Source organism: Amblyomma mixtum, chromosome 6, assembly GCF_055824585.1.
Source record: "Amblyomma mixtum isolate Tamu chromosome 6, ASM5582458v1, whole genome shotgun sequence".
In the NCBI taxonomy this organism is placed as follows: Eukaryota; Metazoa; Arthropoda; class Arachnida; order Ixodida; family Ixodidae; genus Amblyomma; species Amblyomma mixtum.
In genome coordinates this window covers 45,698,988-45,726,840 of record NC_143017.1, presented here as the reverse complement: position 1 = coordinate 45,726,840, position 27,853 = coordinate 45,698,988, and the positions used below count along the sequence as shown (strand labels likewise).

Here is a 27,853-nt window from a genome sequence, read left to right as displayed (position 1 = left end):
AGATCACGTCGGCTTCTGCACTGATACAGGGCTGGTTCTTGAGTCTGGTGTCTCTCGGTGCCACCACTGCTCTCACCGCCGCCGCCAAGAACATGTGCATATTGGCGGTCTTGATCACCTATAGAGGAAGAGGGGGGGGGGGGGGGGGGGGCTCAAGTAATTCACTGTGGCCGCGCTACGAGGACTCCTTCTGTGGGCCGCCTGCGTAGAATCGCGCTCGACTTCTTTATTTCACGATGAACACGCACTTGTTTGGCCATGGTGGCAACCTAGTGTGAATCCGGCTTTCGTTTCTCGAGGTTGTAAAGGAATAATCGAGATATGAGGAAGAAACCGGTGTAGGGTGTTTGAAACGGCCGACGTGAAAACAGAAAGGCTAACAGTCGAAGGGCCATTGGAAATAATTTAAAGTTCCTCCGCGGCACAAGCGTAACGACAACGAGCACTAATACAGTAGGCGTAAAAAAGATTAGCACTAGCGACGTGCCATAGGAGCGTCAGATAGTAACGCATGGCAAACGGTTACGTTGATAAGGTGGATCGGTGACCTAGTTGGTTTATGATCGTATAACTGAGCAGCTGAAAGTGAAGAAAGACGTTGAAGAAACATACAGACGAGGACAGACGAGGCAGCTTGCCTATCGAAAAAAGAGGTCAAGTACCTGCACGGTGCTGTAAGCAGAAGATGATAGATTATCTTTCGAAGGAATGCCTGTTCTTCAGGATAAATGAGCGGTTTTTCAAATAAATTATTCAGTTTTCAGTGCAGCATCGTCCTCGTCTGTATGTTCCTTCAACGTTCTTGTTCACTTTCTGCTGCTCAGTTATACGAACGGTTACGAACACGCCGACAATAGAAGTGCCTGGTGTGTTCCGAAGACACAGCGCTCAGCCAGCCACGTGGTGCGGTTTTCACCCCTCCGGTGACACCATTGTGCTAATCTTTTTCACTCGTAGCAGTAAAACAGGTAAAGAGGAATACTGCAGTGATTTCATAACTGTTGTACTTTGTGGTCGTTGTGAGATGTCCGACTTACCCACGCGAGGTCAGGTGGTTTTGACGTCAGGATTCTCTACACCAATCACAATCTTCTCGACATGATATCAACCCGCCCCCTTTAACAAAACAATTGCATATCATCATACGTGCATGCTGTAATAAGGCCTCTCTTTAGAGACGCAACCCTGCGCACAACTCTTCGCACTTGAAACGTGCCCGTCAGTCATGTGTGTTCAGAGATATTTGTTATAAAATAGCTGTTCTTATTTATATAGGTCCTGCTAGTTAGGCAAATGATCTCTTTATAAATATAGGCAAGTTTTCCCATAAGAACTGCACTTTAATTGTCCTCCGTGCGCGCTACTACAGCGGGAGAGTTTCGTATTACCATGCTCTTGCTCTATTGATGTCACCAGATAAAAAAAGCGCTGACACTTAAAAGTTCGTCTGCCAGGGTAGCGAACAGACACCCGTGTCACAGTGTCAGCAGCCGACACTATAACACCGAACCACCGCGGCGAGTAATTCGCATAATTTCTACTTTCGTGCAGGTCGGCATGGAAAAAAGAAAACGAACTATATCTCTCTATATGACATAATTTCCACAAAACTTACCGGCCCGCTAAGACGGAGACAGACACACAAAAGACAGGACTGGCGCCAACTTCCAGCTAAGCTTATTGTTCGAAAAAGTAGCTTTATAACCACGCGCGCCAAACATACAGACAAGAAAGATAGAAACGGTGGCTAAACAAAAGACTTACCTGCCAAAACGACAGAAGTAAGCGTTACAATGTTGGCACTTATCCCCTAATAAACCTGATCTCTTTTTCTCACGGAGACACAGACGACTTACCGTCTTTTCGCGACACTACGCTTTTGCGCAAATTATGTCACGCTACAACCAACTAGCTCAAACAAAATTCATGCTATATCTCTCCATAGTTTCCAGCAAGTTTTTATGCATAAAATTAAAATAAAAGGGTGCAATCGCAGGGCTTGCTGAAGCGTTTTTATTGCGAAAGCAATACTACTTGCACTTTCACGCCGTTGCGTGCCGCGGCCGGTGACCACCGTCGTGCCGCGGCCGGTGGCCACCATCGTGCCGCGGCCGGTGGCCACCATCGCGCAGCGGCGGTGACCACCATTGACCTTCATTTGACCTTGATTGCATTACATTGGATTAAATTGGATTGGATTGGACTCGACTGGATTGGATTGGATTAGATTGCATTAGATTAGAATATATTACATTGGATTGGAGTGGATTGGATTGGTTTGGATTGGATTGCATTGGACTGGACTGGATTGGATTGGATTAGATTTGATTAGATTACATTAGATTAGAATAGATTACATTGGATTGGATTGGATTGGATAGGAGTGGATTGGAATGAATTAGATTGGAATGGATTGGGTGGGATTGGATTGGTTTGGATTGTATTGGATTGCATTGGAGTGGATTGGATTGGAGTGGATTGAATTGGATTGGAATGGATTGCATTCATTGCATTGCATTGGGTTGGTTTCGATTGCTTTGGATTGGATTGCATTGGATTGGATTGTATAACCGATGCATCACCACAAGTCTAACACAAGCACCACCACCAGCTACACTACGAGCTGTACCATGGCGTGCGTACGGATATTGCTTTCGCAATTACCGGGCTTAACCAAGCTAAGCCACAGATTTTTTTTCGCCGGCCATGAAGAGCAAGCAGATTCGCTGCTTTTCAGCCAACTCCCAAGCTACCACTTTTCGATGTCAGTGAACGTTAAGGAATCCCAGGTGGTCGAAATTTCCGGAGCCCTTCACTACGGCGTCCCTCATAGCCCGAGTTGCTTCGGGACGTTAAACCATAAACCTAAACTTCTGGATGGGTGTTTCTGCGCCGTTCAACTGTTGCTTCTTCTTCTCCTTCCATGGCGAGTGTCTGCACCTGTTCTAAGGGCAAACGCGCTTGTTGTTGTTGTGACTGAAAGAAGGATGAAAAGGAAATTGCACGGGCCTGCCTACCACCACGGGCCTGCCAAGCCACCACCGCTGCCACGTGCAGATAGAGGAGAGTTAAAAGATCAGGGGCAAGCGCGCCTGATACGCCCCTCCTTTCAAATGTGCACTGCGCACGGCTGCAGGGAAAAGTCAAACGATGACGAGGAGGAGAAGCGGCGGCCCACATGCGCAGTAGTGCGCGGCGGCGGCGAAAGGTCAGGCAACGGACTAATAACGAAAACCACGCAAAGGACGATACACAGGGAAGAAGTAGACAGGACGAGCGCGGACTTGCAACTGTTTATTGAAACACATCTTCCTTCCATCACCAACCCTACGCATGCGCAACAAGCAATCTCTATCTAATCGAGTTCAGGAACTTCAGTTCCTTCTTGTACAGATGGACCGAAGCCTCGCTTACACACTTTTTGGGCCCATATCTATCAATCTGCCAGGCTTCGATGACCTCACGTGTTTTCTGGTCTTTGGCCCTTCCGATTATCTTTGTGCGCTCAAAGAGTGGCGTGCATTTATTGTCACACGAAAGACAGTGTTTTGGCAAATGCATGCCGCTTTGAGAGCCCAACGAATTTTTATGTTCTTGTAGGCGCTTATTAATGCACCGTCCCGTTTGTCCCACGTAAACTGAGCCGCAACTAAGCGGGATTTCGTACACTACTCCCATTTTACAGGACACAAACTTGATTTTGAGGTTAACACCACAGCCTGCTTTTGTTCTTGATTCATTGTTAGTTAACGTGCACAAACGGGACAGCTTACAAGGCGCCGAAAAGAAGATTTCCACACCGAATTTCCTTGCCACTCTCTTCAGGCCATGCGAGGTCTTATGCACATATGGCAGTACTTCAAACTTCCGCCTCTCACGAATGACAGGTTCTCGAGCACTAGAAGTTGGGACGAGGGTTTTCAACAGAGACTCGGCAGCGGCCTGCAGAAGCGACGAGGGAAACCCAGCAGAACTTAGGCGTGCAACTTGAGCGGAAAAGCTGAGTGAAATCTTGTGAAAACAGGACTTAAATAATGATGACCTCAAGCAGGATGAAGCAATTCCTCTCTTAATAAGCTTGGAGTGACAGGAGTCATAGGGTAAAAGGGCGTTTTTTGTTCTAGGCATGTACATCCAACACAAGTGGTCCGGTTCACTGAAAAACAATCTCAAGTCCAAGAACTGTAAGCAAGAGTTCTCAGGCAATTCTACAGTAAAATTCAAACTGGAAGCCTTGGATTTAAAAGATAAAACTTCATTAGTGGCCTCTTGTGGGTTGTCATTGGGATTCATTTTTAAGAGTATTAAAAAATTGTCTACGTATCGGAAAACTCGCGCGATGCGGTCGTCAGTTAGCGCCCGTGAGAGTGAACAGTCAACTTCCGCTAAATATATTTCAGTGAGAACTGGTGCCACACTCGACCCTATACAAATGCCTCGTTTTTGCACATAGAATTTATCCTCAAAACTCACTAGCGTTGAAGAGAGGTACACATTCAACAGTTCCATGAAACCTTCTATCGAAATGCCGCAGGCATTTTGGAACCCCACAACCCCCAAACGCTCTATACAGTTGCTGACCGCCATGAGCAGTTCATTGTGAGGAACCGAGTAAAAAGAGCTCCTCAATGTCAACCGAGAAGCCGTAATTGACACCTGGTATGCCTTCTTTGAAAATTTTCACCATTCCGTCCGAGCTGGTGATCTTGTAGGGGTCTTCAGGCGACAGACTCTTCAGGTGTCTTTGAAGGTATCGGCTAACAACTGCTTGCCAGGTTCCTCTCTCCGTTACGATTGCTCTAAAGGGGCATTCCAGCTTATGACTCTTTGCACTAAAAACACACAGAGAGCACATGCACCTTGTTACTCATCACTTCATTCTTCATCCGCTCAAGCTTCAAATCATCTAAAAGCGCAACCGCTTTGGTCTTCGCCTTCGTCGGCTTCACATCCGCAACTCGGAAGTTCTTGTTGATCGCTGTTAGTGCCTTCTCCCCGAATAGTTTCCGCGGTAGGACCACGAAGCCCCCTTCTTTGTCGGACAAAAGAACCCGTAGCCCAGAATCACAAATTGAGCCAGCCACTCTTCTCAGCAGGGAAGTGCAGTCCTTCTCTTTCTGAAAGGTGTTGCTCACTGAATCAACTCCTTCCGAAAGGCAGCATCCTTTCTCTTCCCCTTCTACCTTGTCAGCGATCCTGTGAACCGAAGCCAAAAGCTCAGGTTTGCTGAGCGGTACTTCCAGGCTGAACTTAGATCCCTTCCTGAGGACCCTTTCGATGTCGAGTTGCGGATGTGAAGCCGACGAAGGCGAAGGCCAAAGCGGTTGCGCTTTTAGATGATTTGAAGCTTGAGCGGATGAAGAATGAAGTGATGAGTAACAAGGTGCATGTGCTCTCTGTGTTTTTTAGTGCAAAGAGTCATAAGCTGGAATGCCCCTTTAGAGCAATCGTAACGGAGAGAGGAACCTGGCAAGCAGTTGTTAGCCGATACCTTCAAAGACACCTGAAGAGTCTGTCGCCTGAAGACCCCTACAAGATCACCAGCTCGGACGGAATGGTGAAAATTTTCAAAGAAGGCATACCAGGTGTCAATTACGGCTTCTCGGTTGAGATTGAGGAGCTGTTTTACTCGGTTCCTCACAATGAACTGCTCATGGCGGTCAGCAACTGTATAGAGCGTTTGGGGGTTGTGGGGTTCCAAAATGCCTGCGGCATTTCGATAGAAGGTTTCATGGAACTGTTGAATGTGTACCTCTCTTCAACGCTAGTGAGTTTTGAGGATAAATTCTATGTGCAAAAACGAGGCATTTGTATAGGGTCGAGTGTGGCACCAGTTCTCACTGAAATATATTTAGCGGAAGTTGACTGTTCACTCTCACGGGCGCTAACTGACGACCGCATCGCGCGAGTTTTCCGATACGTAGACAATTTTTTAATACTCTTAAAAATGAATCCCAATGACAACCCACAAGAGGTCACTAATGAAGTTTTATCGTCTTTTAAATCCAAGGCTTCCAGTTTGAATTTTACTGTAGAATTGCCTGAGAACTCTTGCTTACAGTTCTTGGACTTGAGATTGTTTTTCAGTGAACCGGACCACTTGTGTTGGATGTACATGCCTAGAACAAAAAAGGCCCTTTTACCCTATGACTCCTGTCACTCCAAGCTTATTAAGAGAGGAATTGCTTCATCCTGCTTGAGGTCATCATTATTTAAGTCCTGTTTACACAAGATTTCACTCAGCTTTTCCGCTCAAGTTGCACGCCTAAGTTCTGCTGGGTTTCCCTCGTCGCTTCTGCAGGCCGCTGCCGAGTCTCTGTTGAAAACCCTCGTCCCAACTTCTAGTGCTCGAGAACCTGTCATTCGTGAGAGGCGGAAGTTTGAAGTACTGCCATATGTACATAAGACCTCGCATGGCCTGAAGAGAGTGGCAAGGAAATTCGGTGTGGAAATCTTCTTTTCGGCGCCTTGTAAGCTGTCCCGTTTGTGCGCGTTAACTAACAATGAATCAAGAACAAAAGCAGGCTGTGGTGTTAACCACAAAATCAAGTTTGTGTCCTGTAAAATGGGAGTAGTGTACGAAATCCCGCTTAGTTGCGGCACAGTTTACGTGGGACAAACGGGACGGTGCATTAATAAGCGCCTACAAGAACATAAAAATTCGTTGGGCTCTCACAGCGGCATGCATTTGCCAAAACACTGTCTTTCGTGTGACAATAAATGCACGCCACTCTTTGAGCGCACAAAGATAATCGGAAGGGCCAAAGACCAGAAAACACGTGAGGTCATCGAAGCCTGGCAGATTGATAGATATGGGCCCGAAAAGTGTGTAAGCGAGGCTTCGGTTCATCTGTACAAGAAGGAACTGAAGTTCCTGAACTCGATTAGATAGAGATTGCTTGTTGCGCATGCGTAGGGTTGGTGATGGAAGGAAGATGTGTTTCAATAAACAGTTGCAAGTCCGCGCTCGTCCTGTCTACTTCTTCCCTGTGTATCGTCCTTTGCGTGGTTTTCGTTATTAGTTCATGGATTACCAACTAGCCCCCCATCGTACACTCCTTCAGGCAACGGAGTCAGCTCGCGGCGGCGACGACGGCTGCGGCAGCAGCGGCCACCTGCGCTCCGCGTGATGTCACTCGGTTTCGCCCATGCGCAGCTGTGGCAAATCTGCAGTGTGGCTCACGCGAAGCGCTGTGTTGACGAGCCTGGTGAAGCTTTTTGCTTCAAAAGCAGCCTCCGCGGCTGGTTTCGAACCTGAGAACTCCGGATCCTTAGCCGAGCGCCCTAACCACTGAGCCACCGCCGCGAGTAGCTGATACCACGCTCTCTCTCTCATTTTTTGTAAGGTAAACGGAGGGGTGTAACGCTGATTTCTGCTCAGTGAGCCGCACTAGCAAAATCCCACATGCGCGAACTGATCACGTTTACTCCATTTGATTACGGCAACGGTATTGTCTATAGTATACATAAGTCGATATGTGCGCTTGGGAGCAGGTTACTCGATGGTTCCTGTACTAAATATTTCAACAACACCTGTCTTCCTTGTTTGAGTTGTCACGGTCTTAGCTTCTGCGTCCTCATGCTTCAGATAACTATTGCGACATCAGCGTGTTGAGTCCGTCACTCAGCCTTCCTCGCAAGCGACGAATAGGTAATTCTGCTAATCAAATCTACGAATGCTGCCTACGTAGCTCTGATTATTGTTATTTCGGGAGAATCAATGCTAAATATTGTTAATAAGTTGTGCTCCCGATTATTCTTAATTGAAAATTTTTACGAGCACCTTAAAGGACTGCTTACAAAATGTTTTAAAACCTGCTGCGGTAATGAACGATTCCCATGATGTCAGTAATATATTAAAGGTAAGGGAATGCGAAATGTAACCCGCTGGGAAGCCGCACGCATTCGTAAGAAATATGAGAGAGAACGAAGTTTGAGGATTTATTTATTGATAACTGCATTTTCTCCACGTCTCGAACTGACTTCCTCCTGGCGTACAATATCGCAGTCACTGTCAAATGCAGTAAAGAAAAAACCAGAAATGTCGCAGGATTGTGCAGTAAATTTTTTTCTCTTACATTGCTCACCCCTGCAGAACTTTAGGATATGTCATATTTACTACTCTTGTTATATGCAGTCTTGCACTCGACCAACACATAGCATTGGGGACAGAGACTATTTATTGGAATAATAATGCATACCCACCCATCACCTACCTTCCCCGCCTCTGTAATAGACGAGCCTGCAGGCCTGTCTAAAAGTATATGTTCACTGCCTCCTTTACTACACTGTGTTCGAGCGATTTCTGACAGACATCCAAGGAAGTCTGAGCAAAAAACATACCTGAGTGTGTTAACCATGGGACATCGTGGAAGCCTTTGTGTAAACCAGGCATGAAATTTATATAATGTTTAGGGCACCAACCACACACCGTAGAGCTTGTAACATTATAACTTCGAAGTCCGTGTCTTTGACCGGTTTATTTTACTGCCCATTCTCTCGCTCCTATTTGTGGAGCAGTTACACGTAGGCATGTTCATCTGCCAACCTGACTACCTTCTCTCTCCCCATTTTAACGCTCTCTTTGCCTCTTAAAAATAGACTGCGCAGTTTTCTTGATGGAAGACATTTGCTGCCTGATTAAATTAGTTCAGTGTACCGTCTAAGCTGTAAGCGTTACGTATATAAGAAAAATATTTCTTTCTGTGTGTGCCTACCAAACTCTTGAAATCGTACGAATGTATAGGATGTTGAGGAACTGGTAAATGCAAGTTGTGTGGATATATACTCGGTGTATCGATGTTGCATCACATCTTCAAGTTCGCAGAGGCCATACTGCCTCGTGCAAGTTCAGTGTGCTGAATATGTTTCGAGAAGAAAATATTGTGCCAGATATGAGCTTGCAATAGTCACGGTGAAAATTGCCATTCCCTTTTTGCACAGCTCAGAAATATCTTTTCCATATCACCCGCCTCAACGGCGCAGAACTTTTGCAAAGATGCTCCAACAGCGGAAAAGCCCCTCTAGTCTACACAGCCAATCCAAACTTCGAGACGAAACAGCCTACCGAATCCTCATAGCTAACAAAATGCAGCATCTCAAATTCTCTTTCCTTGTTTTTATTCGTCCATCTCATTCATTCCTATCTCTCTATTCTAAAAAAAGCAGTTCCGGCTAGGCGGGATGAGGACCTGCTGATAGAGCCCTAGAGCGAACCGCATCCAAAAAGCACACAAAATGCAGAATATCAAGAGCATTCGTTGTGAGCAGCGCAGAGAAAAGCATCCCTAGAAGCTAAGATATAGCCCCAGAATTTCCCCATGTTTCAGTTTTGAGATTATGAGCTGGATGTAGGCACCCAGTGTCGTGTCGCATGCTATTTTCCTCCTTGAGCCGTTTCTAACGCTAAATGTACAAGGAAGGCTAAAAAGAGTGCGAAAAGGAAAGCCAGAACGAATGAAGCTCTTCGGCTGTCGTGAACAGTTCTATAGTGTTTAAAGTATTGAACATATTTGTAATTTTCTTTCCAGAAAAGCGGCCTGGATTTTATTCTACCTTCTAGTGGAAAGTGGCAAGCCGACGGGGAAAAAAGCTTACGCTGCTCCCGGCAAGATGCATTAAAGCAGCACAGTTCGTGTAGCTGGCTCAGCACACGGTGAGAGCACCTGCCGCGCGTCAGCTTACTCGCTTCCCTTTTCTTTGTTCTCAGTGCTTGCGCCTTGTTAGGTTTTCTAGCTGCCTGGAGGTAGCGGGCGCCCAAGAATTAGCCTGATTTTAGCCGGAGAAAATTCAGGGGGCACTTTGACTGCCTAAAGTGCGCAGAGGCGAAAGCGTTTTCCGCGCCACTTTGACTGCCTCTGTGGCACTGATGACGTCACCACTGGATGACGTCACACATTATTAATGAATGTCAAATCACTAATTAATGGATATTTGCTCATTAATGACTATATACTAATTAACTGGTAATTAATTACGCTTAAGCTTCGCCTTTAGGAGTGGAACGCGACAGCGTATTCTAGCGCTGCCAGGGAGTCCACAGAACGCCACAGTTTGGCGCGATGCCTTGCCTGGACTGAGGGCAACCGACCACTGGTTAGAGGCGGACGACTTCGACAGAGAAGGCTCCTGGGGGTAGAACCAAGACGTCTCTGAAGCCCCCAAACCGCAGAAGAACCATTACTGTAAATAAAGTTTTCCCTTCCCCTTCCCTTGCCCTTTGAGCCGAAAGCTTTTAGAGGAAAGGAAATGGCGCAGTAAATCTCTGCAATCTCGGTAGACACCTGAACCGCACCGTACAGGAAGGGAGGAAGTGGGAGTGGAAAAAGAAAAAGGGGGCGTAATGAAGAAAATGAAAAGTGTATTTGAGGAGAGGAAATTACGCAGTAACCCTCACATATCTCGGTGGACACCCGTCAAAAGCGTGACGCCTCTGCTGAGAAGCTTCTGCTGGCAACCTTCTGTCGACAACTATGAGGCATTAAAGGCTTACGCCTTAGAACACACGGCTGCTCACAGCATTGCAGCTACGCGCCGTTCACGATGTAGTCCAGAAATGGCGATATGAGCTAGCACTGTGGCCTCAAGTTAAGCCCAACAATCTTTAATCCCGACACAAGACGTTTCCTAAATATTTATTTTTCTTGTCACTCTGTTGAGCACATTGAAGCCAGCCTTGGGTGCTAACGTTCTCTCCAGAATAAGTATTTAGGCTATCTAAAATAATTTTCATTCACCGCCTTCGAGAGCATAACACCTCCTCAATAGTGGGCCCATCGCCAGATATACTTCCAGTACACTGGTTCCTTGAGGTGGATCTAAACAACACTTGTCACTGGTTCCTTGAGGTGGATCTAAACAACACTTGTCACTCTGAGAATGGCTTTCCTAAAAATTTTAACTTTCATCAGTTTTTTTTTCGTATATAAGATTGAAACCTGATTGTTTCAATCATAATTTATTTCTGATGCAATACTCAGCTTACATAGAACCCCTTATTGTAAAAAAAAAGAATGTGTGCTCCGCGCGGAGATAGCAGTTTCCCAGAACATCCATAAATTTACAGCTTTAATAGAGAATTCTCCTAAAACTCTCGCGAAATAAACATCCTTGCAATGACTTGCATAGTTTAACCCATTTCATTATGCATTCTATAGTTTTCGTGTTTAATCTGTCAATTTTTTTTAAAGTTCTGAGTAGTTTGCGGATTCACTCTATCATATAGACATTTTGACACTGTGTGGCCGCATTCAGACGTCGTATTAGGCAGCGCACCCGCTACAAGGTAATGACCAAGAATGCAATTCTCACTGAAGTGCAGGCCATCTTTTCCCGGCTAGTAGCCTTGACAAGACGCCTGGCTAGTATGGGCTACTTAAGAAGCTAATAGCCCATAACTATAGCTTCCTGCCCTACCCGCGCCCATATTTCCTTCCCTATTGATGTACTGGCTTTTTACTACTATTGTTTCAATTGCTTCCGTTATAAAATTGGTCTATAGAAAGTCTAGAAAGTCTATAGACATCTTATAGACTATATTGCTGTCCTATACGTATTTATTTCTGTCTATTCATAGTCTATAGACTATCTCTAAACAAAAGTTAATTAGAAGTCTATGGCCATAAATCTATAGATTGTCTGTAGGCTGTCTATAGCGTTTGTATTGCCTATAGACTGTTCTTTAGGATTTGTCTATAGACAGTGTATAGACTTTATAGACAAAAGTATTCAGACAGTCTATAGACTGTCTAAAAAAATTTTGGAAGGGTTCCCTCTTCTCTTGCCGGTGCCTGCAGTCGAGAGCCGGGCGCCAGCAGTGAGCTTATTTATTCCTTTGAGGTTGGCGTCCTTCCTTCTCTTTACACAGTTAGTGCTGCAACTACAACTACTCCAAGTTATTGAAGATTGACCATTCGGGCCGCAAAGTTATAATGAGCGTTTACACTGGCATTAAGTTCGAAAGAATGAAACTGAAAGACGTTGACAAGTTTGATAAATTTCATCGGGTTGCAGATGGCACTCCAAGAAACATGTCCTCCTAATATTTTTTCGCCCGGCTGATTGCAACTCGTACTGGGGGGATTTGCTCCATCTTTATCGGGCAGGATGTCCCTGAACCTCTGATCACATCCTGTTGCCTAGGCAATGGAACAAGCAGCCTGCGTCGGTTTTTTAACAGAAAACGTTATGGAATGGAGGAACGACGTCAGGAGTGATTAACACCGTAATCGAGCATGTAAATCAAAGCTATTGGTAAAATAGCAACTCAGAAAGGGAACTCTGAAACCGTAATAAGAAAGAAAAATCTCTCTCGAATTCGCAGGGCCGTCTGCGTTTTCAGGTGCAGTTTTTTTCAGTGTCCTCGATTCACTTGTGCGATTGCGGTGTTAATCACTCGTGACGTCGTTCCTTCTTTCCTCCTTGCTTTTCATCCTAAATCCTGTGTGCGCCAATAAAGCTCACAGTACAAGTCTAGGGCATGTGTGGTCTTCTTCTCTCTTCTTGTTCTCTGTTCTCTGTCCTTCATGTTTAATAATCCGAACTTCATGCTTCCGCTTGTTTTTTATCGCAGTGATCCTGCAAAACGCCTTCAATCTAGCCTGTGGGCTGTTGATCTTTCGTCGTCTTTTTTCACAGCGCTAAGCTGTTAACGCGAAGATTCTCGGCCGCCGTATGATCGCTGTCGTCGTAGTGAAAAAGCGGCCACGGTCACATGACCACCTCGCACTCACGTAGTCGTTACCGGGGTCCCGTAACAGCTCAGTGCGCTTAGCCAGTGCCTTTCGGCAATTTCGCTGTAATCAGGTGGTGTTCACGATTTGAACTTCACAGCGCCAGGAGCCATTAAGCCCCTCTTGAAAAAATATCCTGAAATTACGGCATGCTGTGGCATACGGCCCGCCTGCACAGAACCTGCTGCAGCAGCTGTGATTAAACAGAGGCCGATCGCTTTCGGTACGTTTACCTAAAGCGTGCTGCACGACAGCATGCTCAAGTCTACGTCATCACTTTTCACAGACTATAAGGCACCCGTCGTCGCCATCCCAAAACAGAAACACAATCCTCACACACTCCTGCGTGGTAGCCGAATTCGCGGCAGATACACCAATTGCTAAAGCACAGAGTGCACCACCATCTGAGCATCTCAGTTACCAAGATGAAACCGCCATTTAACTTATTTCACACTGTGAACATTGTGGGCACTATAGAAAGAGTAATATGGAAAGTGCTACTCTCTCCAGTCGCGTTTTACTCCGTCTTGAAAGCTTGTGAAATCGACCGTTTTGTTCGCTCCGGGCTGAAGGCGTATCATGGGTTTGTACACTCTCACAGCCGAGGAAAAGAGTTTCACGTTCACCCTACTGCCTAAATTTGCATATATTTCCGCTTGTCTCCTTTCTCGCGTGAACGGCGCGTCGTCAGTGTTTGCATAAATCGCTGGTACTGCTGAATATCAAAAAGCTCTCTTCAGTTGTGTAAAGGCTGCACGACCTTCCACAAACACCCTAAATACGCCAGGTCAGCTAAGGAATTTGCGGAGCTTGCAAGGTGCGTGTAAAAGTCTGCTATCTGTTCCAGGTTGTTGGTCGCAAAAACATCTGTACTCACAATACAGATGTACAGTCATCTGTACGCAACAGGGGTCGTTCTCAGAAACAACGAAGAAAAGAAGGTGCCCTGCTGCCAGCAGCTGGCGCTGCGGTCGAGCCCGTCTTTCTACAATAGGTCGGAAATTTTGTCACCGTCTTACAGTAATTGCTGGTATCACATCGACCAGCGATGCCCCATGTAACAGTGCGAAATCTCCTTGCCTTTACCTCTTCATTTCGGTTGACCGCACCTTCATTCCGCTTCCGAAAGTTTGTAATTTTGCTGTGCAATGAAAATCCCTTGCAGTGTTTACCATGATCTGCGGCCGGCTCAGAAGTTCAACTGAAACTCGCGAGGGAAGTGGAAAGGAGGAACAACCACAGGAAAGACGCCATAACCTTTCGCTGCCTGCTGCAAAAACCTGCTGCAGCTTTGAGTCTACGTGCCCCGCGATGTCGTTTTTCTCTTATTTCCAGTACTACAAAAGTAGCTTACGTTTGCAGTCGAGTGTTGCATTTCACAAAGACCAGTTTCATTTTCATTTCATTCGGCAGTCTTCCTTTGCCCGCTGCTCACGTTGACGTTGGCCAAGGAACCATACGTCACGCTCGTAGCCTCAGTCCAACATCCTTGACGTCCTGTGCGGCCTGAAGAATGAAACGGCTTGTGATGAACCGACTAAAAGAAAATGTGGAGAATACAAAACATATTCCCCAATAGCGCATAGGATAACGCAAGAACATCTCCACAAAGAACTTATTTTCACACCACAAAACACGTTTCTGCAGCCGAAGGCAGAACACACACAAGCATTCCTCGCAATATATATATAGAAAGGGCTTTTGATAACGTTACACCCTATTAGATACCCAAATTCGTTCACGATACCAAAGGAGACAACCGACACGTACAGTTAAATTCGCAGTTTCGTCAAAGGTAGGATAGCTCGCTCTACGGCCGCACACTCTCTCTCTCCTTGCCAGTCAACATTACCGTAGAACAACTCACAGATCAACCATCTCTCCGACCTTATTTAATCTACGCATGACAGCACTATCTAAGCAGCTTTCTACAATGCAACCTTCGATACACCGTCTACACCAACATTATCATGTCGTATGGAGCTGGATGTAAGGCGTACACACCACATGGGTCTGCTTACAGAAAGCCCAACTCCAACCTTCAGCAGGAAAGTCTGAACTTCTTCTGGCGATTCGAATACAACACAGAAATAAATGAAACGCCTTGAAAAAACTCAGACTATCAAGCAAACTGATCAGAAATGTGACATCATGTACAATACTTGGATTCATCATACATCAGAAGGCCAATGCAAACTCAAAAGTTATGACTGCCGAACTCTCGTGCAGCTAATCTTACGGATCGTCAGTAAAAAAAAGTAGCTGGGTTTTAACGTAGTTAAACCGAGTACACGTGAGGAAGGATGTGTTCATTCTTCACTGCTTCTTTCGGTCATCTGTAGGTGCGCGGAACCGCGTTTCTCGCTCTTCATATTTACACCTTCTCTCCACTCGACGGAAGCTGGTGTGACGCCCGCCTCCCACTGGCTGCAGCTGGCGGGACGCTCCGTCGAACTTAAACGAGCTTCCTGCCATTGGCTGCAACTTGCGCAGCGCTTCTCTGAACTAACCGATGCTTACCAGAGTAAGTCCAAGGATTCGCACAAGATTACTGGTTGGGAGCATGCTAAGCACTTGTACTTTCGCTTTAAAACATGGTCTCAGGGAAGAATAAATAATCCTGCTAGTCACTACCCTCGTGTACAAGATCAAACGCTAAAACAGCTAAAAACTTGAAATCTTAAATCTGCACTGAGCACCCTTCCCAAAGCCGCCCTCGGTCGGCCTATACACACCTGACATGGACGACCTCACCAGAGCTCTTTCACACTCCCGCCAAATGCAGAGACAAGCAAGTGGCGCACTTGTCTCATACGGAGCAAGAATTCGCCTTTCTCAAAAGAGCAGGGATTAACCTCATCCAGCTTAGACGAGATAGCCAACGCATCAGCTAGCGTGCAACATTTCGCGTCCAAATACACCAAAAAATAAGACTTCGCGCCTTCATGGCGGTCGATGCCGAGCTCAAAGGACCACCGCAGAGATGGAACATGGAACGGAGATGGAACAAGGACGAAATATATACGCCTTGACAGACAACCCCGGTCACCCACGCAACTCGATCATTGTCATTTTGATAACGCTGACAACAAAAATGAAAAATATCCTGATATTACTGTTTTTGGAAGATGCGACTTATAGTTTAACAGCGGCTTTTACGCCCTTGCTCGATACTTTCATACTTCCAGCAGGTAAATCCCGTTTCAACTTTCATATCCAAATATAAAAACTGCAGCCTGCTATCTACCGTAACCTCAGTGGTGAACTGCAGACCCAGAAAATTTTCTTAAAATATTTCTAGTACATCCGTCAGGTGTTTAGAAAAGTTTGTTATTTCCACAAAGTTTAAGAAGCCATCGACGTAACGAAAAATGCGTGATGCTACCTCAGAGAAATAGTGTCGTATATTCTCCGCGGGCAAGCCAGTCGTCAAACCTTACCGCACCTAACTGACTGGCCAGATTCGACGACTGGCCTGCCCGCGGACCCGCAGAACGACGTTTTGCCCCGTGCGAATTCTTTACTGTTCTCGAGGCCTCTGGATTCACCACAATTCATTAATGCTGCCTCTACACCTACTCTCCTCTTTCCACGACCATACTTTTCCGCTTTCGCTCCAACCATCTCTCAAACATGCTTTTTTTTTCATATGTGGGGTGCTGTTGACCGAGAAAGGCCACACAAAAAAAATAGACCCACTTAATTTCCCCACAAAACCACTTTTATTTCTCTAACAATGTCTCTGCGCTGAAATTGCGGTTGTCTCGGACGTGTTGGAGGATCATGGTCCGTGGGATTATGCTGAGCTACATGCTGCCTTAGTATGAACACGACACCAGCGCAGCAACCAGTCCGGGTTTGCCTGTGATTGATCCCTTCTTCCTACTGCTTCCGTCACGATTCCACCAAGTGGAATGAAAGCAAATAACGCAATTATATACTGCTGCTCCAAGTGGGCCTTCTCTCCAATATAACTGTTTCAAATATGTACTGTCCAGGAGACGGTTTTTCAGAACTTTTCAACTCCCGAAGTTTGCTGCTTGGTCATGTTATGGAACTGCAGCATCACCTTGGACAATTACAGGCTCATAGCATCGTGTAACCTTAGCTTACATGTTTTCCTATGGACGCGCTGCTATGATAAATGCGCCCCTCTCTCCATCTTTCAAGACGGCAAGTGATCCCATGCTGTGTCGCTACTGCAAAGCTCTATTTTGCCCGTGTAGTCTTTCTCGCAAGGCAAAGAAATCTCATAAACGATTGTGGTGCAGTAATTCACAAATTGTGTGGCATGTTTTTTTCTGGAATCGATTCTTCTCTACATCACACCAGGTGCGGAAGCAAATCTGGACAAGCTTTTGAGGAGCAGAAAACAGGACAGGTACACCATGTCTGTCCACCACTTTGTTTATGTTATTTATTTATCGATCCATTTAGCAGCCTTTACACTGTGGGAGGGACGGGTTACAGAGACGTGAACAAAAAATGGAACACGAAGCTGGCGCACTTAAAGCGCAGTAAAAAGCATGAAAAAATCGTAATTGAAGAACATTCGGCGGGAGATGGTTCAAGTCTCTAATAATTTAAGCCAAAAAAGAATAGCGGAAGACGTCATCTTTAAAGAATGACTTTAAAGAATGGTTCCTTCTTTTGGACATATATTATGGAGGTAAGATGCATTTTTCGAGACCAATGCCAGTTTCTGAGCGGTGTGCGCGGCATGAAAGAAGTTAATCGGGTATTTCTGCTGCGAACTTTTATTTCTTGTCATTAGAGGTTGGGCTTAGTTCTAGTCATGTTGAATGTCCTGTTCTCATTGCCTGTAAAAATTCGGACTGCGCGGTGTCGTACTTTTCAAGCTTGTTGATTAGTTAAGCAGTATATGGGTCCCAGCAGAAGTGCATATTCAGCAGTGACCTTATAGGAGCAAAATATCATGACTGTCTCAGGTCGGATGAAATTGAACTAAAATTTAGCCTCAAAAAAGCCAAAATGCGACGTTATTTACTCACCGCATAATTAACGCATTCATTCCAACGCAAGTCGCAAGTGAAAAAGACTCCTCAATGCTCATATTCCTTGACTTATCTTAAGATAAGATTATTAGCATGGCATACTGCAGAGACCCTTCGTTCAAAAGGTGGCATGTACAGTTTTTCAGCATTCATCTCGCAACACGGACGCCAAGCTCTTACACTATCTAAATCACTTTGTGCGAGTGTGTATCACTGAAATTCTTAATTACCCTACATTATAATGTTTTGTAATCTGTAATGTCATTTATACAAAACAAAAACCAAAGGAGCCGCCGCATTAGCTTTGTGGTTACGGTGCTCAGCTGCTGACCCAAAAGACGCGGTTTCGATCACAGCCGGGCCAGACAATAATTCGACAGAGACAAAATGCTGGAGGCCCGTGCACTGCGCGATCTCAGTGCCCGTTAAAGGGCAACTAAATAGGTTTTAGAAATCTACGAGCTTAAAAAGGTCGAATGGGTGAAACTTCCAGGACTTCCAGGTAAAGTACGCGGAGTCCTTTTGGCCCACCATTTGAAACCGTGACGTAATCACCAATTAAAATTGCAACGGCCTTCAAGCTTCTCCGCTGCGCACTACACTAAGTGGGGGGGGGGGTTATGGTGACGTAATCGATGACGCAATCCATGCACAAGAGCACGCTTTGAAGGAAAAAAACCAACGCCACCGAAGGAAAAACCCGCCGAACGCTGTTTGGCAGCGTCCAACGAGGCACGGCAGAGCGTGGCTGACGGCAGCGGTAATTTGAAATCATACCTTCCATGACGTCACACTGAAATTCCCCGCACTCCTCCTCTGCTTTGGTGAGAAGTGCAAAACTCAAGTCGATTACGTCCCTATCTTAAATGGTAGTGCAAAAAAAACTTGGCAGGCTTTACATACAGCATATAGAGATTTGAATCCTTAAAAGTGCACTGAAGAGGAATCTGAACTCGTCTTTTGCCGCGGGAACTCGTTCTACACGTTCCTAGCATTCTTAGAAACCGCGACTTATTGCCCTGTGTGGCCGATTTCCCTAATTAAATCGAATTAACGTCCGGCTCCCGCCTTTTTTTTTTAATTCTTCCTCGTACGGTGGGCGGAGTCGACTAACGCGTGCAGTGCCCTTCAGCCAGCTCCGTGGAGGCTTTGCCTTCGCTTCATTTTGTTTTTTAGGTTTCCGTGAATAAAGTTTCATTTGCAGATAATACAACCGCAAAATAAGCCCGCAGAAATAAAAATACGCGCGGACTATTTGCTTCTACGGACTACTACGTATTACTCCGCCGATGGCAGAGCGGCAAGCCGCCACGGGACTGGGTGAAAGGCACTCCACGCGTTGGTCGACTCCGCCCACCGCACGCGGGAGAATTAAAAAAAAAGGCGGGAGCCGTACGTTAATTCGATTTAATTAGGGAAATCGGCCACACAGGGCAATAAATCGAAGTTTCTAAGAATGCTCGGAACGTGCACATTGAGTTCCCGCGGCAAAAAGGCGAGTTCAGATTCCTCTTCAGTGCACCTTTAAGTGTGGCGAAATTCTCAAAAAGTGGCGCAGTTGGCCTTTAAAGGAAACGAGGTGGTAGAAATTACCCGGAGCTCTCCACTGTGGCGAGTGTCGGGCCTGCACGACAGGCTGTGACTGCCTCAGCCCTTTCGTCTCGTACATTTTCTCGTCTCTCTCTTTCCTCCCTCACCTTTATATCCCCTCATTCCTTTCCCCCAGGGTAGCAAACTGGTTTCATCTACCGGTTAACCTCCCACCTTTCCTCCTCCTCCTCTCGTCCCTCCTCCTCCTCTCCAATGCGGTGTCACTCACAGACTGAGTCGCTTTAGGACGCTTAACCTCATAAATCCACCAAAAACAAAAGATGCCCTAGGACTAAGCCTTTCAGCGCTACGACAGTGTCAGAAACGTAGCTTGAAAAAAGGCCGTATATAATCACATTGTGCTGTCGAAGTGAAAAGTATTCCTCTTCTCATTTTATTACATAATTATTCACTAGTATATGCTGGAAGTTTAGAAATAAGTAAACCGTGTGCAACAACATCAAATGCCTCGCTGAAATCTACGAAAACACAACAAAACAGGAGTTGATTGCTAAGGGCTAAAGCTAACTCCACTGAGAACTCTGCAAACAGTTTGATGCACAAATATCCTCGACGAAACCAATGCTGACTGCAGTTGAGAAGTTTATGGTTTTCTAAGTGATCCATTAAACCGTAGTAAAGAACATGCTCGATATTTTACTAGCAACACTTGTTAGACACCGGGTCTTTAATTCTGCACATAATGCGGTCCGCTCTTGTGTACCGGCGCCACCCGCGCCAGTTTGCAGCGAGCAGGTATGACGACGTCATTAAAGGACTTCTGTAAAAGTCGTGCAAAATACAAACAGCGTGTTCGAATAGTTTTGATAGACTGATTAATAGTTTATCGGGATTTAACGTCCCGAAGCAACTCAGGTTATGAGGGACGCCGCACTGAAGGGCTCCGGAAAATTCGACCACCTCTGGTTCTTTAACGTGTACTCACATCGCACAGTACACGGGCCTCTAGAATTTCGCCTCCACCGAAATTCGGCCGCCGCGGCCGGGATCGAACCCGCGTCTTTCGGGTCAGCAGCCGAGCGCCACAACCACTGAGCCATCGCGGTGCAACAGTTTTGATAATACCTCGGGACCGCATGCTTTGTTAACATTGATGCTATTCGTGAGCCACTGGATGCTGGCTTTATACAAGGTCACGACGGGAATTCTCTCAAGTGCAATTGGACATACATCACGAGTTCTTGAATGAGCAGCAGCAAATACGCATAAACATTCATAACTGAAACACTCAGCTTTCCGCTCGTCCTCCTGAATAGTGGTCCTATGAGAGTAACAGAGCTGCCGTGCTTGCTATTCCGCCAAACATAGCGCTAAAATTCTTTAGAACCTTCTACTAAGGCCTCCGCGAGTTTGGAAAAGTAACTCTTCTTGAACAAGATTCTCTAAAAGTTCAATTTTAGCCGCAGCTTTTCAAATGACGCAAAATTTTCTGGAGAAGCGTTTCTCCTGTACTTCGTTTAAACGCGCTTCTGGAGGCGTACGATGCGACACGACTTCTGGATTAAACCATTCTTCATCACTAGCACGTTTATGTGAGGGTACGCGTGACAGAAGAGGTTCCTTACAAAAAGCTTCGCGGCATGTCGTATTTGCGGAAATAGGCTTGAAACGCTTCGTTAATGGCCTGATAATCCGCTTTACCCTACGGATACCCTCTTCTCCCAGGTTTTTTCGGAACCATCACATTTCCTTATAAAATTTTCGCCACTGCGGTCACTAATGCATGACAGCACTAGCATGATTAACATAGTATTTCATGTATTGCAGTATAACAGATCAAGAACATGGTCTTTATCATCATTTCTCGTTCGTAGGTCTGCAGCTTAGTGTAAATTCGTCCATTATGTGAAAAAATGTTGAGTATATACTTCCTCGCACTGCAGTCGTCGGGTCTTGGACAGCCAGTTAATGTAAGAGAGATTAAAATTATCTCCTAATAAAATCCGGTCGCTTCCGTATTTTATAAAATCAACTTCTAAAAAACTGGTGATCTTGTAGACGTCCGGAACCACTTTGCGTTTAACCGGTTTATGCTTATTCTCGCATTGCTGCCAGAAATGCTTCGTTTGGCTTTTCGTGTGCCCGCGATAACCGCTGCCAACAGTCATGACCTTCCCTACCGATAAAATTCAGACCTAAAACTGCAAAGAAGTATGCAAAAGGAAGGACGTTTATATAAGCCAAGCTCATCCTGTATATCTCAAAGTTAATTAAAATATTATCCACAGATTCCGGTACGTCAGCAATCTTTTATTTTGTTTTCATAAAGAATTGTCAGCGTATATATAAACTTTGGTTTCCCTTTCTCATTAAATCTTTTGTTTTGGGCTGCGGTGAATAAAGGCTAAATATTTGCTACTAAGCAGACGTGCAACAGACGATCCACTGCAAATTCATTGTTTTTTAAGGTGTAATGCGTTCTGAAAAGTGCTAATGTAGCGCTGAAGTAAAACTCGTGGGAACATATATAATTGTCTACCTCCACGCATGAAGGGTTCTAAAAGTCAAGTGCACCGCTTTTTGTTTTTGTTTTCATCGCAATCTATGACAGAGGCAACCAAGTCACCGCTAGACACAGAATTAACAAGTCGTCAGCGTGAACGGAAAAAAAGAAGCATCAATGAAGCATTGCCCACTACGAAACTTTTTTTGATTTCTTCCCAGCGAACACGCCCTGAACATGAAGTGCAATTAGGTGGTTCAGAACACACTAGCTCAGTATGTGTTCTGTTATATAATGAGTTGTGTTACCATATAAACACAGTCCGCGAAGCATGTACTAAACATCAGCTTTAAACTTGATTTCTGATCAGGTTTTCGGCTGGATGTACCTCCTAGCTGTTTCTGCTTTTCATTGCACAAAGCACGCAAACTTTATTGGCCATGCAATGTCACAAATATTTAACATTTATTTGCTCGCGCTCCTCAAATGTAGAGAACACGAAAGCATGTGCAAATTAAAAATTCAAAGGTTTTTAGTGTTTACGGCTCTCGTCGATTATGCGAATTTAGTTACATATACTTCATTTCGATTGGGACCATTGCAAGAGTGAGAAAAGTGCACGCTCATGTGTTTCATTTCCATTGATGGAGTTTCTTGTGAAAGTGCTGCACCAGTCCGCTCCTTGTTTTGCTCTGTCCTTTTCCGTGCCGTGCTTAGCGAGTGGTTGAATACAATAACCGCTGATGCTCCGTGAAAGCTGCCGCCGCTTTGCGCGACGGCACTAGAGGAGAGGGCGAAATGATCGAGAAGAAAGCGAAAATAAAAAACAAAATTTCCCGAAGATTTTGTGAAAATTTAATAGTTTCAGTCGGCGCAGTAAAATGAAATTGAATACTTGCCTTAGACCTCGAGTTATGATTTTTTAGCGTCCTCTCTAACGTTCTGAATCTCGTTGCTTCATTTCTTATTTCTCTTGAGAAGTTGGGAGAAACAAGAAAGTGACAGAATGGATTTGTTTCGTCGTTCCAGCTGAAGTCACTTGTGTGTCGTGGCAGCGTTTGGCGTTTGTTATGATGGGAAATGACAGCCTTTTCCTCGCTCGGAACAGCGAGTGAGTTTGTCCGGGTAAGGGGCAAAGGAAGAAATGAAAGCATGCTGGTTCTTGGCGCAGTCATAAAAATAAAAAAAAGAGCCAAGCATCGTGTGCAGAACAATGAATGAGGCAGACAAAAGACGGAAGGGCACTATTGGGGGAAGACAGATTAGGGGCGCTGTCGGCGCCAAAAGAACAGCGGCAGCTGTCGCAGCTCCCGACAAGGAAGCGTTGCTGCTTTCGCTAGCGTGCGGTTTCCCTCCGGGAAACGCGCGTGATTTCCTAGTGATATGAGTACAATGCGAAACACTTCCACGCATCAAAAGAGAAACGTTCATCGGACAGATATCCTTTGGTGTTGCTTTTATTCAGGCTTTGATCAGGCATTGGGGCTCGCAGAAGATATGAGGAAATCTTTCTTTAAAGGGCACTCTACGCTCTCCTCTCCAACCCCGTTTCTATGTTTCTGCAGTTTAGAATACGGCGGATCAGCACTGATAGTAAAAAGCAAATGCCGTATCTGCAAACCATGACAGGGAGTTCGTCACAAGTATTTTCATTTCACTATATGCCGGGTGCTGTCATTTTCGATGCTACTGGCGAGCAGGTTTTTTGCATTCGCTGGAATGAACTTTGTTGTCAGACTATGAATTTTTTTGTACGTGCGTTTTCTAGCCTAGCTCGAAACAAAATTTCCTTAATAAATGAATGTCTTTAAAGGAACATTAAAGACAACGCTATCATTTTTTTTTGCATTACAATACAATAGTTCGGCATTTCGAGTCTTTGTTGCCGCTTGTCCGATGGTTAAAGACGTATTAATTGCTTACAGATTTGGACTCAAAGTTGAAAATTTTCCCACATCGCTGTTGTCAAACCTCGGGACTCTCTGATGTCGAAAAAGCCCAATAGTGACGAAAATGGGGACTCCGTGATTGCTAGCGGCGAGCTGTGCAGCCTAACAATAAGTACTTTCTTCTGGGCGAGTTGGTTCATAATTTCCAAAGGTAAAAACTTGCGCAAACAGTAGAAGAAGAAGGAGACGGTACAACAGGACAGAGCGCTCTGTCCTGTTGTACCGTCTCCTTGCAGCCTAACAGCAGACGAAATGACAGCAAGCGCTGGCCGCAAGTTGAAGGCCTCTGTTAGCCGTCGTCGTTTCGTTTATGTTTGCACCAGCTTTGCAATGGATTCTGTTCCCGATCACGACAACGAAGTTCTCGTAATAAACTGCGGCCTGTACTTCAGCGACCTGAACGCCACAAAGTGCGCGATGCTTTTGAGGGCTGAGGCGGCGGGTCTGGCAGGATAGTCCGAGCACCGAGGAAAGTAAGTCAAGGTACGGGCGCCGCAGCTATCACTGCCGAACCATAGACACGACTGATGAGTAGAGATCCGGTACGTATGAACAAATTTAAATTCTGTAATAATTGCCCTCGTAGCACTCGTTATGCAACCCAGCGTACATACCGAGCGGTGCGTGTGCTAACATGGAGGCTTGTGCAGCATCAGCTATTGACAGGTGGTATTCCTCGTCGCAGGTGTGTGCCGCGGCAAGAACTTCGTCCGAGGAGCCCTTGCAGGGGCACCTGTAGGTCCTCTGCTTCTGCGCAATTCTAAATCGGGGAGCGTCAGGTTTAAGGGGCACGCGGAGCGCATAGCCGCGAAGCTCCAAAACCTACGGAAACTGAGCTGACGTCATGTAGTGCCGCTATGTATAGGTTTTCTTTGAATTCCAGTGTTGTTTATTTACTTATATTTTTATATTTATTTATTTTTATAAAATGTTGTCGTAAATACAAAAATCTCTCACTGACTGCTCAATTAGTTGATAAAATAGTGCTGCTTTATGGCAGGAAGGCATTTGTACAAAGAGAACCTTGAACAAGAACGCAAGCAGTAATTCATCTAGGCGCTTAGAGCCTCAATATCGGTACGATAGTCATCAGGTAAAGGCACAGCGTCATTGCGGCAGGCACAGCGCTCAGTCGCTGTGTCTTCGTCCTTAGTCGAGCTGTGGCTTTACCCGTTGAACATAGACCGACTAGCTCAAGAAAATGCCCTTTTATTGGTACGATAAGCAAGTACGCAAAAATCGCAAATTGTTAAGGTGGTGTTTGCAGGTCCATGCTGTGATTGCTTGATTTTGACCACCATATTGTATTCATGGCTTTCGTCATACGTGACGTTGCGGTACATCATAACCGACGGCTCCAGCAGTCACACGTGCTGGGCTACAACTGGCAGTTGAAGAATTCATCGTGCCCTACCCCTGATACGAAAAACTTAATCGGAAATATTGGAACAAAACAAAGGAAAGCTTAGAGCAGCGGGGGATCATTCCTGTATCTCAGCTGCACACGTCTTCATGCCATCATCACTTTAGCAAAATGTCATACCAGTAATCAGTAAAGGAAATTGTGGCTAGACGAGAGCATCTGCACAGAACTGCAAGTGGCGCGGTTGAACCACTAAGACTCGCTTAGGTTTGTTTCGTACGCGTGTCGTACCTTTTTTTTCCAGCTATAATGGCTTCTGATATTAAGAAACTTCGTTTTGTTGAACGTCCTAAAGCGATACGTGGACTATGAGGGACTCCGTATAGTAGAGGGTTCCGGTTTAATTTAAACCATCCGAGGTTCTTCAACGCGCACTCACATCGCACAGCAAACCGGCGCTTTTCGCAAACGTTTATACTGATCTACGGCAAACGGTAATAATCAGGAGCAGAAATTGAGCTCAATCGTACGCCTAGGTTTTCCTTTCTGCATTTCGCTGCGCTCACCGCACTTCGAAGGTACGTCGGCTTCAAAATCGCTGAAAACTGATCTCGAACTAAAAACAAATCTCAACAGCTAATTTTTCCCGAGGTTGGGGGCAGTATGGGGTCCACCAGAGTTCAGTAAGCAAACATTACTGCACAGAATAAAATCCCCTATAATCTGACTTACGTAACCTCTGCTACCGCTTCCCCAAAAAGAGGAATGTGCATCAAGTCTCCAACTACCCGTTAAGGCTCGGGCATTTGCTCTAAAAGGTTTCCTAACTCAGTGTGAGGTACTTTCATACTTTCAGGAGTGGCTCGAGGATTACGGATCACAATGAAATAGTTTTATACGAAAGCAGAGTGGCTGCTATAACCTCTAATCGAGTTTTATGTTTTACTTCACGAGCAACGGCTCCACTTTGTACTGTAATGGAGACGCGGCCTGAAAGCCTGCTCGTGGGCTCTCAATCGCAGGCGGAAACGATTAAATTTAAGCATATTTGTATGCTGAGCACCTAAGTTTGTTTCTTGGACGCAAATGTGACAGTAGACAGTGAAGCAAAGATTTCTTTTTTTTCCCTTAATGCCTAAAAGTTCCAGCACTTCCATTTTACTATAAACGCCATTTTATTTCATATGTGCGAAGTGAAAACACTATACTAGGTTTTTGTTGGCCCCTTGACTCGGATCCTGTCTTTTTTTTTATGCAGCCAAGGAGCCCCGCCCCGCGTGCGTACGACGGGGACGGCACAGAGCTGCCTTGGGTTGTGTCTTTCACCTCTTCAGAGCAGCCGGACGACCGTGAAGAAGGCACATTGACGTTCGAGTTAGACCTTGAGCGGTGAGGAGAGTCCCTGAGGCCCACCGACCCAGGGGTCCGCGCAGCCTGTTTTCGGGTTGACGGGGTAGTGTTAAGCTACTCCAACTAGGGGCGCGGATGTCCCTGCCATAGGCTCGCTGCTTCTGGCCTGGACAGGTACCGAAGCCTGGTGTGGTGCGCCGCGCCCACGCACCCCATCGGCGAAGTTTGTCGTTGTAGTAAAAAAGAATGTGCCAATGGTGCCTGAAAGCCACATACGCCCTGCTTTGCAAGAAATGTTTTCCTTTGTTTGATACCGATGATTTTTTTTTTCAGTCTGCCATGCTGGGCAACACATTGAGTAGGCGAGCTGTTCGCCTTCGCATTGTGCGCAGTGTAGACAACCTTGATAGTTCTCGGTAGGATGTTGCTTTCAAGCGCAATTGGCGCATTCTTTATGACCGAGCAATTTTCCGAGCCATGCTCAAACTTCTCATCGTTGAAACATCGAAGGAGGTTAGAAATATATGGGCGGGATTTTTTCATTTCAGGCATCCTACTTTTAGTCAGTCTGGAAGTGTGCTGTTGTTAAACCTGAAGACTAGGTACATTGTAGAGATTTCTCTTTTGTCCTTCTGGATTTTTATTCTGTAGACATCAGAGACACCCTGGTCACTCAGTCCTTCAAACATTTCCTTCTCTGTTAAATGATTAAAATCGCTTCCGAGATATCGCCATGGACCTTGTGCAACGACCTATGAGCAGTTACTGTGACAAGTATGCGTCCGATGGATACTATATGTGCAAGCTTTCAATGCTAGGCATTACATTTGATTTCAATCAAAGGGCCCAGCCTGCCATTTTGGTTGGTTTATATCCTGAACCCAAGGCTTCTGTATAATATTTTGCTACTAAATGGGGTGATAACATCTTTGCTGGTTTTCTTCGACTTCGTTCTGAACGACATGCATTTGTGGGAAGGCTTTTTTTTTTCATGAATTCTGCAGTTACATCGGTCCGCCTTCGTTTCTGAGCCGATCATTTGCTAAGGAAAGGAAAACCATAAAAATAATTTGTCTTTCGCCTGCTGTGCCAGCCGCTCACCATGGAGCCTAGCAAAGGAACGGGGCAGGAACTTTTAAGCAAGGCCTGCCCTCGACTACTTTACACCCCAAATAAAACCCAACATGAAGTCACACAGGGTTAACCCTCGCCGCCTGGAAAGAAGAAAAAAGTCATTTAGCAAGGAAGAGGCAGGATAGTTGTGAGGAAGAAGATAGGAAATTGAAAGATGGAGGGGACGGGAGGAAAAGATGACTGCAGATTTTCCCCGGTCGGATCATCCAGGATGTGTTCTACAAAATTACTTTGGGACTAACAAGAAAATTTAAGAA

At 45.5% G+C, this 27,853-nt stretch overlaps 1 pseudogene; it reads right to left on the bottom strand.

The window, feature by feature from the left end:
• Positions 1–2,865: 2,865 nt before the first annotated feature.
• The window catches only part of LOC149338958 (uncharacterized), a 96,830-nt pseudogene continuing 71,842 nt past the window's right edge, over positions 2,866–27,853 (bottom strand).